The sequence below is a fragment of the Pan troglodytes genome, chromosome 6 (assembly GCF_028858775.2).
Source record: "Pan troglodytes isolate AG18354 chromosome 6, NHGRI_mPanTro3-v2.0_pri, whole genome shotgun sequence".
NCBI classification, from domain to species: domain Eukaryota; kingdom Metazoa; phylum Chordata; class Mammalia; order Primates; family Hominidae; genus Pan; species Pan troglodytes.
The window spans coordinates 67,335,740-67,340,512 of NC_072404.2; the positions used below are offsets into that span (position 1 = coordinate 67,335,740).

The window sequence follows — 4,773 nt, forward strand, 5'->3', positions numbered from 1 at the left end:
ACTTTTGCAGGAAGTAAGGTCCCTGGATGTATTTTAAGTGAGAGCTGGCATTTACTCCCCAGCTAAGAGCATATAGTCCTATCCACTGAGACATCTTTGTTCAATCTCTGAGCTGACATCCCAAAGTCAATATCTTCTTTTACTTAAGCCATAGAAAAATGGAGAAATAGTGGACCAACATTGCATATAGGGTCTCCTCCTCTAGAAACTTCTAGCCAGTAAGGATGTGTGGGGTAAGGAGCATGCCCTGGCACATACTGGGCAGCTTTCTACAGGGTAGGTTATACGGATGCTATACATTTTAATGCTGAGACTTGAACTCTGAGAATAAAAGGATCAGATTTGACTGTGAAAATCTGGTCATAAAAAAAAAAAGAATTCAGCCAGGCCTGGTGACTCACGCCTGTAATCTTAACACTTTGGGAGGCCGAGGCAGGTGGATTGCTTGAGCCCCAGGAGTTGGAGACTAGCCTGGGCAACTTGGCAAAACCCCGTCTCTACAAAAAATAAAAAAATAGCTGGATGTGGTGGCAGGCACCTGTAGTCCTAGCTACTCACGAGGCCGAGGTGGGAGGATCACCTGATACCAGGAAGTCAAGGCTGCAGCGAGCCGTGATTGTGCCACTGCACTCCAGTATGGGTAATAGAGTGAGATGCAGTCTCAAAATAAAACAAAATAAAATGAAAAACCATGAATTCCATTTTTAACATTGTTACAAGATTTTAAAAATTATGTTTCATATTGAGTATTTTTTGGTAGTTTGTAGTTTTCAAGGAATTGGTCCATTTCATCCAACTTCTTGGGATTATATATGTAGAGTTGCTTAGTATTTCCTTACTATCCTTTTATTAGGTTTTTTTTTTTTTTTGGTTGTTTGTTTTTTGAGATGGAGTCTTGCTCTGTCACCCAGGCTGGAGCGCAATGGCACAATTTTAGCTCACTGAAACCTCTGCCTCCCTGGTTCAAGTGATTCTAGTGCCTTGGCCTCCCAAGTACCTGAGATTACAGGTGCCCGCCACCACGTTTGACTAATTTTTGTTTTTGTTTGTTTGTTTGTTTTTTGTTTTGAGACAGAGTCTTGCTTTGTCTCCCAGGGGGGGAGTCAAGTGACCAATCTTGGCTTACTGCAACCTCCACCTCCTGGGTTCAAGTGATTCTCCTGCCTCAGCCTCCCGAGTAGCTGGGCCTACAGGCACCCACCACCACGCCCAGCTAATTTTTTGTATTTTTGTAGAGATGAGGTTTCACTGTGTTAGCCAGGATGGTCTCGATCTCCTGACCTCGTGATCCACCTGCCTCGCCCTCCCAAAGTACTGGAGTTACAGGCATGAGCCACCATGCCAGGCCTAATTTTTGTATTTTTAGTAGAGATGGAATTTCACCATGTTGCCCAGGCTGGTCTTGAACCCCTGACCTCAGGTAATCTACCCTCCTCGGCCTCCCAAAGTGCCAGGATTACAGGCATGAGCCACTGCACCCAGCCTTGTTTTACTGTTTTGTTTTGTTTTGAGGTTTTGAGACGGAGTTTGGCTCTTGTCACACAGGCTGGAGTGCCCTGTCACAATCTCAGCTCACTCCAGCCTCCCCCTCCCAGGTTCAAGCGATTCTCCTGCCTCAGCCTCCTAAGCAGCTGGGATTACAAGCATGAGCCACCATGCCTGGCCCTCTTTTTTTAAGACAGAGTCTCACTCTGTTGCCCAGGCTGGTGTGCAGTGACATGATCTCAGCTCACTGCAGCCTCTGCCTCCCGGACTCAAGTGATCCTCCCACCTCAGCCTCCCTAGTAGCTGGGACCAAAAGCGTGTACCACCACGTCTGGCTAATTGTTGTACATTTATTTATTTATTTATTTATTTATTTATTTATTTAATTTATTGTTGCGTGAAGGGGCAGGTGGCAAGGTGCCACACCTGAGTGGGGTTGGCCAGATTTTTCTCCAATCGCGAACCTCAGTGGTGCAATGGGAGATGAACACGGGAAGGCTATGGCCTCACGGGCCCTGTGACATTATGGCAGGATCCAGGGAAGGGAAGCAAAGTAACAGGCAGCAGACTGTGGCAAGAATATGGAATGCATCACAAATTTGCATGTCATCCTTGTGCAGGGGCCATGCTAATCTTCACTGTATAGTTCCAATTTGAGTATATGTGCTTCCGAAGTGAGCACAATTTTTGTGCTTTTTGTAGAGACAGGGTCTTGCTATGTCACCCAGACTGGTCGCAAACTCCTGAACTGAAGTGATTCTACCACCTTGGCTTCCCAGAGTGCTGGGATTACAGGCATGAGCCACAGTACCTAGCCTCAGAAGGAAAATTTAAAACAAAAATACAATAACAAAAATTTAAAACTCACTAGATGGACTCAATTAACGCTATGAAGAGGAGGAAGAGTCAGGAGACAAGGGTGGATTGATAGCACTCAAACTGGCCAGGCGTGGTGGCTCATGCCTGCAATCCCAGCACTGTGGGAGGCTGAGGTGGGTGGATCATTTGAGGTCAGAAATTCGAGACCAGCCTGGCCAACATGGCGAAACCCCGTCTTTACTAAAAATACAAAATTAGCCAGGCATGGTGACACATGCCTGTAATCCCAGCTACTCAGGAGGCTGAGGCAGGAGAATTGCTTCAACCCGGGAGGTGGAGGTTGTGGTGAGCTGAGATCGCACCATTGTACTCCAGCCTGGGCAACAAGAGCAAAACTCTGTCTCCAAAAAAAAAAAAAAATAGTACCTAAACTGACCCTTGACAGGGTGGCTCACATGTGTAATCCCAGCACTTCAGGAGGCGTACGTGGGTGGATCACCTGAGGTCAGGAGTTTGAGACCAGCCTGGCCAAGATGGTGAAATCCCATTTCTATTAAAAATAGAAAAATAAGCTGGGTGTGGTGGTGTGTGCCTGTAATCCCAGCTTCTCAGCTATGCAGGAGGCTGAGGCAGAAGAATCATTTGAACCAGAAAGTCAGAGTTTGCAGTGAGCTAGGATTGCACCACTGCACTCCAGCCTGGTGACAAAGTGAGACTCCGTCTCAAAAAAAAAGAAAAAGCCAGGCACAGTGGTGAGTGCCTGTAATCCCAGCTACTTGGGAGGCTCAGGCAGGGGAATCACTTGAATCCAGGAGGCAGAAGTGGAGGTTGCAGTGAGCCGAGATCACACTACTGCACTCCAGCCTGGGTGACATAGTAAGACTCTGTCTCAAAAAAAAAAAAAAAAGGAGGCTGGTGGCTGCTGGGGAACACACCTCAGGGGATGCTGTGGTGGCTGCTTCACTCATTCCTTCCTTCATTCTTTTCATATCTTTGGAGCATCTATTCTGTGTCTGGCACTACTCTTTGTTGGGGGATAGAAGACAGGGTAACCTTGGGGAGGACAGAGGTGGGTCAGGGAAGTAGCAGCTGCTACTTGAGATTACAGGAGTGGGTGTGTCCCAAGGTTCCAGAGGTGAGGGAGCTTAGGCAGGAACCCTGGGAAAGAGGGAGGAAGACCCTGATCTAATGACTGCCTACCACGTGTCAGGCTGGCAAGCGCTGTCTCACAGCAACCCTGCAAGCTTGGTCCTGTTTTCCTCACTTTGCAAATAGAGAAAATAAGGTACGTGCACAGTTGGTAAGTGGTAGAGCCAGTTCTGAGGCTGGGTTGGCCTCACTCCAAATCCCATTTATTTTATTTTATTTTATTTTTATTTTTTTATGAGATGGAGTCTTGCTCTGTCACCCAGGCTGGATTGCACTGGCTTGATCTTGGCTCACTGCAATCTCCGCCGCCTGGGTTCAAGCAATTCTCCTGCCTAAGCCTCCTGAGTAGCTGGGATTACAGGTGTGCACCACTGCACCCAGCTAATTTTTGCATTTTTTCGTAGAGATGGGGTTTCACCATATTGGCAAGGCTGGTCTTGAACTCCTGACCTCAGGTGATCCACCCGCCTCAGCCTCCCAAAGTGCTGGAATTACAGGTGTGAGCCACAGTGACTGGCCTCTTTTTATCATTATTATTTTTTAGAGAAAGGGTCTAACCCTGTCACCCAGGCTCTAGTGCACTGGCATAATCATGGCTCACCGCAGCCTGAACCTTCTGGGCTCAACCTATCCCCCTGCCTCAGCCTCCTGAGCAGCTGGAATTACAGGCATGCACCACCACACCTGGCTAATCTTTGTTTTTTGTAGAGATGGGGGTCTTACTATATTGCCCATACTGTCCTCAAACTCCTGGCCTCAAAAAATCCTCCTGCCTTAGCCTCCCAAAGTGCTAGGATTACAGGCATGAGCCACAGCGCCTGGCTTGAATCCCATTTCTTTCCACCATCACAAGGAACAGAACTAGTCCTTCAGCAGCATTGTTCCTTGGGATGTGTCTGCAGAGGCTTTGGAGACAATGAGAGGCACCCAGTGAACAGGGAGGGAAGGGGATGAAGGAAGGGCACTGGCTTTTTCAGACCCTTCTCAGGGAACAGGGAAGAACACACTCATTCACTCCTTCATTCACACATTTAGTCAACTTTTTTTAGAGACAGGATCTCATTCTGCCAGCCTGGCTGGAGTGCAGTGGCACAATCATAGCTCACTGCACCCTTGAGCTCCTGGGTTCAAGCGACTGTCCCACCTCGGCCTCCTGAGTAGCTTGGAGTACAGGTGCACACCACCACACTTAGCTAAGTGTTTAATATACTGAAGAGATGGGATCTCACTATGTTGCCCAGGCTGGTCTCAAACTTCTGGCTTCAAGCGATCCTCCCACCTTGGCCTCCAAAAGTGCTGAGATTACAGGTGCAAGCCACT

General features: G+C 47.9%; 1 non-coding gene across 1 annotated transcript; it reads right to left on the reverse strand.

Moving 5' to 3' along the window:
* Positions 1 to 2,060: 2,060 nt before the first annotated feature.
* Positions 2,061 to 2,167, reverse strand: LOC112209977 (U6 spliceosomal RNA). The gene has a single exon (XR_002944947.1). It is a non-coding gene; the product is annotated as a U6 spliceosomal RNA (small nuclear RNA).
* Positions 2,168 to 4,773: the final 2,606 nt, after the last annotated feature.